A 13,239-nucleotide genomic window follows, 5' to 3' on the forward strand; every position below is an offset into this window, starting at 1 on the left:
CTAAATCAGTAACCACACCCTCATGGTTATCGATGCTGTTAAGATGTTAAATTCCTGTGTGTATTCTGGCCACCTCTTCTTAATCTCTTCTGCTTCTAAGTCCCTTCCATTTTTATCTTTTGTCATGCCCCTTTTTAGTGAAACATTCCATTGATATCTAATTTTCTCTCCCATTCTATTGTTTTCTTCTATTTCTTTGCATTGTTCGCTTAGGAAAACCTTTTTATCTCTCCTTGCTATTCTGTGGCACTCTGCATTCAGTTAGGTATATTTTTCCATTTCTCCTTTACTTTTCATTTTCCTTCTTTCTTTATCTATTTGTGAAGTCTCATTAGAAAGCTATTCTGCTTTCTGGATCTTCTTTTTGCTTTTGAATGTTATTTGTTGCTGCCTCTTATACAATACTATGAATCTCTGACCATAGTTCTTCAGGCGCTCTGCTAGATCTAATCTCTTAGATCTATTCATCATCTCCACTTCATATTTATAAAGGATTTCATTTAGGTAATACCTCTATGATTTTGGCAAGCATACATTTTGCATTGGAACAAAGTGGCCAGCCCATTGGAGTTGTGCTCTCTGAAGTGTAGTTTGAATACTTGGCAGTTTAGCTCAAGCAAGGACTTCAGTGTCTGGTACCTTATCCTACCAGGTGATCCTCAGAATCTTGCTAAGAGAGTTCAAATGGAAGCAATTCAGTTTCCTGCCATGGCGCTGGTAGACTGTCCATGTTTCACAAACATATAACAATGAGGTCAGCACAACAGCTCTGTAGACCTTCAGTTTTGTAGTCAGTCTAATACCTCTTCTCTCCCATACTTTTCTTCAGAGCCTCCCAAACACAGAGCTAGCTCTGGCAATGTGTGCCAAATTATTTTATGGAGAACTCGCAAGGGGCAGGCAATCACATGGTGGTCAGAAGAAGCGATACAAGGACAATTTCAAGGTCTCTCTCAAGAACTTTGGATTTGACTGTGCAACATGGGAAACACTGGCACTGGCATGGCGTGCCCACATCAGAAAGGGTGCTGGGCTCTTTGAGCAAAGCAGAATTGAAACAGCACAAAGTAAACATAGGATGCACAAATTTGAAATATCCACCCCAAATATTCACACAGACTATCTGTGCCTAACCTGTGGTAGAGCATTTCGAGCTTGTATTGGTCTCATCAACCACAGTCAGACATACTGAAATTTCACTTTGTCATGGTGATGTCATTTTGGTGTTCTTCAAAGACGAAGGACAACAACCAATCAACTAACCAACCTCTGTGATTTGATGGTGTTCCCTACTTTCTTCAATTTATGTCCAAATTTTGAAATAAGAAGCTAATGATCAGAACCACAGTCAGCTCTAGGTCTTATTTTAACTAAATGTCTAGCTTCTCCAACTTTGGATTCAAAGTATATACTCAGTCTGATTTCTACATCAATTATCTGGTGATGTCCATGTGTAGAGTTACTTTTAAGGTTATTGAAAAAGAATGTTTGCTATGACCACTGAGATATCTTGACAAAACTCTATTCATCTCTATTCCATTTTGCTTTGTACTCCAAGGCCAAATTTGTGGTTATTCCAATTATCTTTTGATTTTCTACTACAGCATTCCAATCCCCAATGATGAATGTGACAGCTTTTGGGGGGGGGGGGGGTGTTATTTCTAGAAGATGTTGTAGGTCTTCATGGAACTGATCAACTTTGGCCTCTTTTTCATAAGTGGTTGGAGAACAGACTTGTATTACTGTGATGTTAAATAGATTGCCTTGGATTTGAATTAATATCATTCTTTTTAAATTAACATCAATCATTTTTAAGATTGTACCTCAGTACTGTTTTTGTTACCCTTTTATTGACTATGAGGGCTACTCTATTTCTATGGGATTCTTGCCCACAGTAGGTTATGTAGTGATCACCTGAATTGTGATGGAATATCATTGTGCTATAAGAAATTAGGAGAAGGCTGGTTTCAAAAGAACCTAGAAAAACCCATATGAACTGAGGCAACGTGAAGTGAGCAGAACCAGAACATTGTATAAAATAACAGCAGTACTGTTTGTGCAACGATCAACTCTAAATGACTTAGCTATGCTCATCAATGCAATGATCCAAGACAGTTCTGAGGGAAAAATGCTATCCACCTCCAGAGAAAGAACTAATGTAGTCTGAATGCAGATTGAAGCATACTTCTTTAAAAAAACTTTCTTTCTTTTTTTTTATTGGTCTGTGTTTTCTTTCATATATGGAAATATATTTTGTGTGACTGCACATGTGTGATCTATATCAAACTGGGAAGATGAAAGGAGAATCTGGAACTCAAATTTTTTTTAAATGAATGTTAAAATTGTTTTACATGTGATTGGAAAAAATAGAATATAAAAATTTTCCCAAAAGAATGGTGGGGAGAAGGAAGGAAATAAGCATTTATGTAATGTCTTACTATGTTCCAGGCACTGTGCCAAGGGCTTTCCAAATATTATCTGTAGGTTCTGTAATTATCTTCATTTTATAGTTGAGGAAATTGAAGCAAACAGGTTAGATGACTTCCCTAGGGCCACACAGCTCACAAGTGTCTGAGATCAGATTTTAGCTCAGGTCTTGACTCCAGGCCCAGCAGTCTATCTATTGCACCACCTAACTGCTTAGGGGTGGGGGGGTAGGGGGAATGGTGAAAGGGGAGGAAATAAATGCCTGAAGATTAAAAAGAAAAAGTTTAATGCAAAGAATAGAAAAGGAGGAGGTTCAGAAGGAAATAGAGAAACACAACAGTTGTGAAAGTGAAAAGATTAAGATTGGACCTGTGTCAGTTTCTTATTAATCCTATTTAAAATTAATTAATTGTCCTATAGCTGTTATTGTCATGTGGATGTTTGTCATGGATTTTTGTCTCTGAACTTGGTTCAGAGATTCAGCTGGCCTGTAATGGATTATGTTTAAAAATCAAACTCTTTTTGCCTCAAGGAATTTAACTGACGTTGGAGAATGCATGTTCACACAAGGGAGTTTGTACCTGATTTCTTTATTCCACCAAACTATCCTTTAAGGATATCTGGTTTGCCATCCAAAAGTCTGGGCTGCTATCTTGCACCTGGACTCAAACAATGTGTACTCTTAATCTCATGTGAGAAGAGAGCAGGGAGGGTGTCATTGCTAGCCCCTATTACCAACCTTCCAAATAATCATCTGTTCCTTGCACATCTGCTTTGTAAACAATCATGTTGCTCCCAATCCCATGATGTCATCTACCCTGTTCTGTCCTTCATTCTGTACTCCCCAAAACCTACAAAAAAGGAACTGTCCTTTTGCTCAGGGTCTTCAGCATTAAAGAAGGTAAGTCATTAACCTAATCATTGGCAGGGAGCATGTCCCCCTTAATAAATTTTTATCTTGCTCAGAGATTTGTTTCAGTTTACCTTTTTGTCAAATTTCACTCAAAAGTAACATAGAATTTATATACACTTTTTTTAAAAAGCGAGTGGCACGAAACGCATATACTCATTTCCATACAGAATCCTTTCTTTGTGTTCCGTGTTCATGAAAATGCTTTTCTGGTGTTGTAGCACCAATGCAATACCCATAGCAGCTGTAATAGATATGCAGGCATATTTCCAGGGTAAATTCACAAAATATAAATTCTCTTCCTCACAAATGAAACCAAGATATTTATTCAGATATCAGAAAGTCAATTCCACTATAGTAATAAGGAAGTTTGTACGCATTACTAATAGAGGGAGGACCACCATCCCCAAGCCTTCCCTCTGTCAGCCCTCCCCACAAACAAGCTCCCTGAGGCAAAATCACTCCCTCTCCCACCCAGGCTAGCTGCTCTGCTCTGCTCTACTTGCTGCCTCTCTCTCAGTTCTACCTCACTTTCAGCTGCACTCTTCCTGCTTCACCCATTTGGTAAGCTCCACCCACTATGGATTCTATGTGACTCAGGCTATGGGCTGGGCCAAAACTCAAAGCAGGTAACATAGGTCTGTTCAGGGGCAGGGAAGATCTTCAAATTACCTTAACATTACATTATTGTTCAAAACAAAAAAAAATTGAAATATGTAATGATAATGATGGGACACTAGGCCAATATTTGAGGGACATAGTCCAAGTAATTCTTAAAAGAAAAATTGCATCTCTACACACTTTCATTAAAATGCAAATGTAAAAATTAGAAAGCCAAAAAATTTTAAAACTCAAATTAAACTCTAAAATAGAAAATGTGAAAACCAGAGAATAATTTATCAAAATTAAAAGTAAAAAAAAAACTATTGAATTGATAAAATTAGAAGCCACCTTTTTTGGGGGGCATTATGGAGGAACAGCAAAATAAACCATTACTAATTTTATTTTAAAAATAAAAAGAAGAACCAAGTTACTAGTACCAAAACTGAAAATGGTAAGTTCACAATAAATAAAGAATAAAGGAAGTTATTGTTGGAAATCATTTTGCTTAATTAAATGCAAGCAAAATTGACAACCTAAATAAAATGGATGAATATATACAAAAATAGAAAATTCCCAACATAAGAAATTAAGAAATAGAGGACTTACATAACCTAATTTCAAAAAACGAAATAGAACAAGCCATAAATAAGCTCTCAAAGAGAAAACTACAAGAGAGCAAATTCTACCAAACATTCAAAAATAAACAATTCTAATATTATAGGTTTTTAAAAATGGAGGGAAGGTACTACATGACACCTATCAGATTGGCTAACATGACAAAACAGAAAGATGATAAATGTTGGACAAGGTGGGAGAGTTGGAATACTAATTCATTGCTGATAGAGCTGTGAGCTGATCCAACCATTCTGGAGAGCAATTTGGAACTATGCCCAAAGGGCTACAAAAATGTGCATACCCTTTGACCCAGTAATATTGCTTCTAGGACTGTATCTCAAAGAGATCATAAAAATGGAAAAGGATTCCACATGTACAAAAATATTTATAGCAGCTCTCTTTGTGGTGGCCAAAAACTGGAAATCAAGGGGATTCTCTTGGGGAATGGCTGAATAAATTGTGGTATATGAATGTAATGGAATACTATTGTGCTATAAGAAATGATGAACAGGAGGACTTCAGAGAGACCTGGAAAGACTTATATGAACTGATGCTGAGTGAAAGGAGCAGAACCAGGAGAACTTTGTACATAGCAACAACCACAGTGTGCAAGGAATTTTTCTGGTAGACTTGGAACTTCACTGCAATGCAAGGACTTAAAAAATTCCCAATGAACTCTTGAGGTAAAATGCCTTCCATATCCAGAGAAAGAACTATAGAATTGGATCACAGAATGAAGCAGATCATTTTCCTATGTATTATGTTTTGTTTTGTTTTATGATTTTGCCCATTCATTTTAATTCTTTTATGCAACATGACTAAAGGTGAAAATGTATTTAATAGGAATGTATGTGTATAACCTATGTGAAATTGTATGCCATCTCAGGGAGGAAGTGGGGAGGGAGGGGAAAAAATCTAGGACATGTGGAAGTTATTGTAGAACACTGAAAACAAATAAAATAATTTAATTTTATAAAAAAGAACATCCATAATAATCCAAAGTCACTCTCATGAAATAATGAGGTGCCAAGTGATGCTTTAAAATAATTATTTGTTTGTAATTTGTGTGGTAAATTAGAAATTTGATGTTGATTTCTATTGAATTCTGCTTATTAAATGTATCATAAATATCAAAAAAAATGGGGGGAAAGAGATAATAGAGATAAGTACAGTCTTGCTCCCCACCCCAACTCCTTCACAAAAACTTAGAAAACTTACCAGATCAAGTCCCAATCAGGAAATCCAAGAAAAAAAAGCACACCCTGGCCAGAACAGAGAGACAGAGAGGTCTACACATACTACAGGCTGGATTTAGTCAGCAAAAGGCTGGATGTCACAGCAAAGCAAGTGAAAGAACTATGTGCCAGAGTGAGAAGAGGTCCTAGACCTACACAAAATAACCATATGCAGGATACACAGGTACCAACTAACAGCTCTGGTACTCACCACGAGATTTCTAATCACATATTCAAGGAAGACTGGAAAGCGCACCTGTGCCTAGAGTGGCATTCCAAGCTAAGGAGCAATCATGAGCCTTAGAAGAACACTGTGCAAGGAGTAAATTCTTCTAGAAGCAAGCAGCAGCCATATGACTGACTTCAGAAGCAGAGTGGAGTCTCAGTTCCAACCCTTAGCCCAGTCTGAAGGCTGCAGAGGGATAACCAAGACAGGAATCCCTAACCAATTGTGAGATCGTATTTCTGTCACTGAAACTGGAGAGCTTTCCAGATGACTGATAGTCTATTGGAATTGCAGCCAGGAACAAGTCCTCAGACCCAAACCTAGGCCAGGAATTTGCAGAGTTCAGACTGGAAGGGCATTGATCAAACTTTACCCTGTATGAAACCATTTTGGGAACATTGACAACTTACAGGACCCCACCCTAAGCTGTTCTGAGATGCTAGAATAACACATCACCCAATACCCCAAAGAAAGCAGCAGAAAAAAAAAACAAGAGGACAGAAGCTTAGCCTAGAAAAAGTGTGCAAAGCCTGGTCCACATATAAAAATCTGAAGCTATGTTGGAAGAATGAGCTAACAAACAAACAAAATCCCACCATAAAGAGCTATCATGGTGACAAAAAATGATCACAACGTTATCCTAGAAGAAGGGAATGACTCTAAAACATCAATAAGCAAAACCTGAAATAAAAACAGCTTGGGCAAAAGTATAACTATAATTCCCGGAAGAGAAGAAAAAAATTTTCTTTTAAAAGTTAAAATCATTTTAGCCCTTTAGATTCACCTCTGTTGATGGTTTAAATATTGACAACATCCATCTACTGATAATGGAACTTGATTTTGCGTGCTGCCTTTATCCAGCAATATGTCTGAGAATGAGGCATCACATGGTACCTAAATGTGGTTGGGATAATTAAATAATGGAATGGATAGTTAAAAGCCAAGCCAGTGGAAAGAATGACTAGATCGCCTTCTCTGTATGGTTTTTACCTTAAACTCCTCAATAACCTGAAAGAGGTATTCTCGACTGTTCCATATTCTGAACATATATTTCTGAGGGGGTGGAGAAGAGGGAATGTGAGTAGCTTTGATAGTGACTGATACTAGCATTCAACTGATACTTTTTTACCCTAAAGTCAAGCCCAAATGGGAGGTGGTTTCTTTCCTTAGTCTGCCCTCTAGGTGAGGGAGGCATGGACTCCAACTCATAGCCCACCTGCCATTCCCCTGGGTAAAAGCTCCTGTTTTACCCCCTTAAGGAGAGAAAGAGAAAACTTTCTCAGTTCATTCCATTCCCCTGTGTTTTTCTGTGCCCATACTGAAGGCCTTCCCCAGCAAAATCATAGAAGGGTTTTATTTTGATCTCCTCCTTTTTGGAACTATCACAAATAGAATAAGGTGTGAAGGGGTAATAAATGAGTTACACCTGTATATTATGCATACACTTGTGTGCGGTGTGTGCATGGACATGTACATATATATATGAGTGTATGTATATATGTATTAGCAACAAGCACTGGAAATATGGTATAGGTTACAGAAGAAGTGAAGGTGGATTATCATTTAATGGGACATGGACACAAAAGACCAAGAAAAAGTAGAAGTGAAGAATCTAACCTGTCCATTATACTTCTAAGTAACCCTGAGACCCTCTTGTTGACTAACCTTGCTGATAAGCTACAGTCCTGAGAGCCACATTATTCTGTCTCACCCTGTCACACTGACATCTTACTTGGTCTCTTCTGTTACTGTTTCCAACTCTACCATGGTGAAATCCAGCAAGAGCTCCACAATTCTCTATAGGAGTACACTGAGGCCATCACTAATGTAGATATTTTGACTCTTACTGACTGTACCTCTCAGCCCTCACACACACACACACACACACACACACACACACACACACAGAGGCAACTTTTTTTAGTGTCCAAGACAAGAATATCACTATAAGGAACATAGTCAAAAGAACTCTTGCTCTATACACAATAAGTACCCACCAACTCCCCAATCGCAATGCCTCCCATATATGTAATTGTATCCAACTCACCATTACAAAGTCTACCCAGAATGGGTTATCATGAGTTATCAAGATTCTCAGTAACTGTAACATCACATGACCATCTTCCTCCTTCAATGTTCATCTCATATGTGTCCTAATAAGTAGAAGATACAAGACTCAGGAGTGAGGAGGTAGCAGGGATTTTCAAACCCCACAAGCAGATGAGTGTCAAGGTATGGCTATTAAGGCCATACATATAATCACATGAAATCAGAGCTGGTAGCCTACCACCAGACACAATGTCCACTTGTGTTGGAGAAGCATCACCTCAGCCTCTCCTGACCAAACATGCTTTCTAGTATCTGTATTCAGTACACATCAAGCTAACCCCTGAATTTATAGTTACATTGCATGAGACAAGAATTATCAGGGGGTATTCCAACAATTGGTTTTGGGTGAATGGCAAGAACTGGTCAATTTCTAATTAGGCGTTGGGTGACAGAAGTGATTCCATGTTTGAAAAAATGATTGTCCTAACTGTGTACTGAGTCCCATGTACCATGTACCCAACACTGGTTGATTAGCTGTACTAATTAAAATCAGTTTAGCAAACTTCATCTAATACAGGTATGCAAGGTTAATTTCCTAATTTCCTAATCACAATGTTCTTATGATTGAACAGTCCAAAATACCTATTGATTAACTGCCCTTAAGGTCTCCTTCCTATTCAGTGCCTGTAAATCATCCCAACAACAATGACCAGATATAAGTGGAGAGGCAGAGCTCTGGGGTCTTGATAATGATAGGCATCCCATCGTACATCTGAGTTACAATTTGTTCACTGAGGTCCGTGGAACTATAGGGCTCACTCACATGCCTGTGCATAATAAACTGACTGATTAAGACTTTTTAGAGTGCTCACATTCCTTCTTGGTATTTCACTACCCCAGTCCCCTCACAGGCTGTAGGAAAAATAGGTACTCAGCTATTCTGGAAAGTAATTTGGAAGAATTCCTCCTAAAATATTAAATTGTGCATATCTCTTTGACCTAGCAATACTATAACACTATAACTATACTCCAAAGAAATCAAAGAAAGAGGAAAAGGCTCCAAAGAGAAAAGGACAAAAAATATTTATAGCAGTTCAAAAAGTGGTAGCAAGAAACTTGAAACCAAAGGTGTATCCATTAATTGGGGATTGGTTAAACAAGCTATGGCATATAAATGTTATGGAATTCCAGTCTTCACCTCAGGCCTTACAGTCTATTTGAACTTCCCCCATGCCTACTGAACTCTTTAATGAAGGAGAAAATTATTCACTAGTGACCAGTAAAAGCTGCACAGCATGGATGCTGGTCACAAGGTTAGAGGAACTCTTGGGTGAAAATGGTACACATGGAAAGGGAGAATGAGGTAATTTTGTGATGGGTTTCATAGATAAAATTCCTTTTACTTCTGAGGAATCACTAAATTCTAAGTGTTTTTTCTTTGATCTGAGGTTGAGGCTAGAAAATTAATTTCTTGGGTCTACAGAAAAGCTGATACCCTTTTGTGCTAGGTCAGATAGACAAGTATCTTGATGGCTTTAGAAGAAATCAATATTATTCTCTTTGACTTCTTCAGATCTTCTCTAACAAAGTATTTTGTTTTGCTTTGTTGTTTCACCATATGCAAAGCTGGCCTCAGGGTGCTAATGGATATTGAGTTTTTGAAGAAAGTATCGAAGGAAGTAGGGTTCCATCTGGCTGGTTACATGCATTATAGGATAATGATTTAGATTAGAATGATAAGATTATTTTTGGTTTAAACCTGGAAGAGACTTTAGAAGTCATTTAGTACAATCCCTTCATTTTTTATTAGCTTTCTAACCGAAATCACTTCTTGGTTATATCTTCCCTGTGGCACATCATTCCGTGGCCTCAACTCTGAAACTATATCACAAATGTGACATCTAAATATAGTTTTCTTTGACTATTTCTTTTATTATTAAGGTCCTTGGGGTGTGATTTTAAATAAATATCTAAAGAAAGGATAAGAAATCTAAAATATGATTTTATATTTAAAAATGCTAGGGAGAGGAGGGAGGTGTTTGGTTACTGGCCCAATATTACTGATTAGTGGAGAGAGATTATAGAACATATATATGACTTGTAAATCATGAAGGGAGGAGACTCATGAAAATGTACAACTTAAAATTTAGAGCTAGACTCTTTGCTAGCTAAGAATTGGAAATAAAATAGATACCCATCAATTGCATAATGGCCAAACAGATTGTGATACATGAATATGAAGGATTATTACTGTACCATAAGAAAGAACAAATGCAAAGAACACAGAGAAATATGGGAAGGCTAATATGGACCAACATAGCAACAAGTATGCAGAAGCAGGAAAACAATATACAAATTAATTACAGTAATGTAAATGGAAGGAACAAAGACAAAAAAAAAAAGCTCTGAATGCTCTATAATTCTAATAACCAAATTTGGCCCCAATGAAGAGATGAGAAATACATTTCTCTCCTTTTTTTTTCAAGATTTTTTTCCTAAATATATAATTTATTTATCTTTCAGTTCTCAACATTCATTTCCACAAGAATTTGAATTGAAAATATTTTCCCCACCTCTCCCCACCCCCAACCCCAGGACAGCATGCACCCCATCCACTCCTTCCTCTAGTCTGTCCTCCCTTCTATTATCCCCCCTCTTCCATCCTCCTCCCCTCTATTTTCCTGTAGGGCAAAATACATTTCTATACATCATTGCCTGTTCATCTTATTTCCCAGTTGCATGCTAAAACAATTTTTAACATTCATTATTAAAGCTTTGAGTTCCATATTCTCTCCCTTCCTCCCTTCCCCTCACCCTCATTGAGAAAGTAAGCAATTCAATATAGGTCATGCATGTGTAGCCACGCAAAACACTTCCATAACAGTTATGTTATGAAAGACTAACCACATTTTTCTCTGTCTTACCTTTCTTTCCGTTTATTCTATTCTGTCCCTTGACCTGTCCTCCCACAATAGTATTTGCTTCTGATTATCCCTTTCCCCAATATACTGTCCCTTCTATTATCTTCCCTCTCCTATATCCCCTTCCTTCCTGGAGGGTAAAATAGATTTCCATATCCAATTGAATGTGTGTTATTCCTTTCTTAAGCCAAATCCCATGAGAGTAAGGCTCACTTGTTTCCTTTCATCCCCCACTTCCCCTTCATTGTAAAAGCTCTTTCTTGCCTCTTTTATGTGAGATGATTTGCTCCCTCTCCCTTTCTCTTACTCCTAGTACATTCCATTGAAATTTTATTTTTTAGGTATTCTCCCTTCATATTCAAGTCACCTTGTACCCTCTGTCTATGTATATACATATATATATACACATACACCCATGTACATACGCATACATGCACATATGTAATATACACATAATCATACACACATATATCTATATCTATATAGATATAGATATATTCCCTCTAACTACCCTAATACTGAAAAAGGTCTCATGAGTTACACATATCATCTTTCCATATAGGAATGTAAACAGTTCAACTTTAATGAGTTCCTTAAGGTTTCTCTTTCCTGTTTATCTTTCCATGCTTCTCTTGATTCTTGTATCTGAAATTTCCTATTTATCTCTGGTCTTTTCAACAAGAATGCTTGAAAGTCCTCTATTTGATTGAATGACCACTTTTTCCCCTGAAGTATTATACTCAGTTTTGTTGGGTAGGTGATTCTTGGTTTTAATCCTAGCTCCTTTGACTTCTGGAATATCATACTCTAAGCCCTCTGATCCCTTAGTGTAAAAGATGCTTTTTTCTGTGGTTATCCTGATTTTTTATTTCCATAATACTTGAATTCTTTCTAGCTGCTTGCAATATTTTCTCCTTGACCTGGGAACTCTGAAATTTGACTACAATATTCCTAGGAATTTTCACTTTTGGATCTCTTTCAAGAGGCAATCATTGGATTCTTTCAATATTTTTTTTTAATCCTCTGGTTCTAGAATATCAGGGCAGGTTTCCTTGATAATTTCTTGGAAGATGATGTCTAGGCTCTTTTTTTTATCATGATTTTCAAGTAGATCAATAATTTTTAAATTCACTCTCCTGGATCTATTTTCCAGATCAGTTGTTTTTCCAGTGAGATATTTCACATTGTCTTCTATTTTTTTCATTCTTTTGGTTTTATTTTATAATTTCTTGATTTCTCATAAAGTCATTAGCTTCCATCTGTTGCATTCTAATTTTTAAAGAACTGTTTTCTTCAATTAACCTTTGGACCTCCTTTTCCATTTGGCCAATTCTGCTTTTTAAGGCATTCTTCTCTTTATTAACTTTTTGGATCTCTTTTGCCATTTGGGTTAGTCTATTTTTAAAGGTCTTATTTTCTAACCTTTTTTTGGTCTCATTTAGCAAGCTGTTGACTCTTTTTCATGATTTTCTTGCATTACTCTCATTTCTCTTTCCAATTTTTCTTCTGCCTCTCTTACTTGATTTTCAAAATCCTTTTTCAGCCTTCCATGACCTGAGACCATTGAATATCTTTTTGGAGGCTTTGGATGTAAGAGCCTTGGCCTTTCTGTCTTCCTGTCATTGCAAGCTTTGCTCTTTCTCATTCAAAAGAATGGAAGAAAATACCTTTTCACCAAGAAAGTAAGCTTCTATAATCTTATTTTTCCCCTTTCTTGTCACTTCCCAGCCAACTATTTGACTTTTAAGTCCTTTGCCATGTGGAGGGTATACTACCCTAGGCTTCAGAGGTTTTGTGCCACTATTCTCTGAAATATCTCTAGGGACCTGTAAGTTTTCAGTTCCTCCAAAGTGGCATAGTCAAGGGAGAGGTGTTTACTCCTCTCCTGGACTATGCTCCTGTGTGTGAGCAACCAAAAACACTCTTTTGTGCCCTGGAACTATGAGTAGAATTCCCTTTCCACAGCCACTACCAAACAAGTGAAATCAAGACTTGTCTATGCCAAGCCTTCATAAACTTGTTTGCTTTATGGAATCCTTCGACAGCCTGATGAAGACTATGGACCCTTTCTCACAATAATGTATTTAAGTACATAAAAATGAACTACATAGGATTACAAAAAGCCAGTTATACTGAAATACACTTACTAAAATATTTTTTTTTAATAATTTCAAAGTCTCCAGTTTAAGAATCCCTGGCCAAGGTCATTATATATTTTCTCCTTCAGAGAAAAATTTCAGTGTATGGCAAGAT

This window comes from Notamacropus eugenii, chromosome 1, assembly GCF_028372415.1.
Source record: "Notamacropus eugenii isolate mMacEug1 chromosome 1, mMacEug1.pri_v2, whole genome shotgun sequence".
Classification (NCBI taxonomy): domain Eukaryota; kingdom Metazoa; phylum Chordata; class Mammalia; order Diprotodontia; family Macropodidae; genus Notamacropus; species Notamacropus eugenii.